Here is a 664-nt window from a genome sequence, read left to right as displayed (position 1 = left end):
TGTATAGGATATATAGTGTGTATAGGGTGTATAGAGTGTATAGTATGTATAGAGTGTATAATGTGTATAGTGTATATAGGGTATATAGGGTGTATAGTGTGTATAAGGTATATAGTGTGTATAGGGTGTATAGGGTGTATAGGGTATATAGTGTGTATAGTGTATATAGGGTGTATAATGTGTATAGGGTATATAGTATGTATAGGGTATATAAGGTGTATAGTGTGTATAGGGTGTATAGTGTGTATAGTGTGTATTGGGTGTATAGTGTGTATAGGGTATATAGTGTGTATAGGGTATATGGTGTGTATAGTGTGTATAGTGTGTATAGAGTGTATAGAGTGTATAGTGTGTATAGAGTGTATAGTGTGTATAGGGTGTATAATGTGTATAGTGTATATAGGGTATATAGGGTGTATAATGTGTATTGGGTATATAGTGTGTATAGGGTATATAGGGTGTATAATGTGTATAGGGTGTGTAGTGTATATAGGGTATATAGGGTGTGTAGTGTATATAGGGTATATAGGGTGTATAGTGTGTATAGGGTGTATAGGGTGTATAGTGTGTATAGTGTGTATAGGGTATATAGTGTGTATAGTGTATATAGGGTATATAGGGTGTATAATGTGTATAGGGTGTGTAGTGTATATAGGGTATATAG

Source organism: Dipodomys ordii, unplaced genomic scaffold (genome assembly GCF_000151885.1).
Source record: "Dipodomys ordii isolate 6190 unplaced genomic scaffold, Dord_2.0 Scaffold27, whole genome shotgun sequence".
Taxonomy (NCBI): domain Eukaryota; kingdom Metazoa; phylum Chordata; class Mammalia; order Rodentia; family Heteromyidae; genus Dipodomys; species Dipodomys ordii.
The sequence above is the reverse complement of the archived record's forward strand: the minus strand, read 5'-3'. Positions refer to the sequence as shown.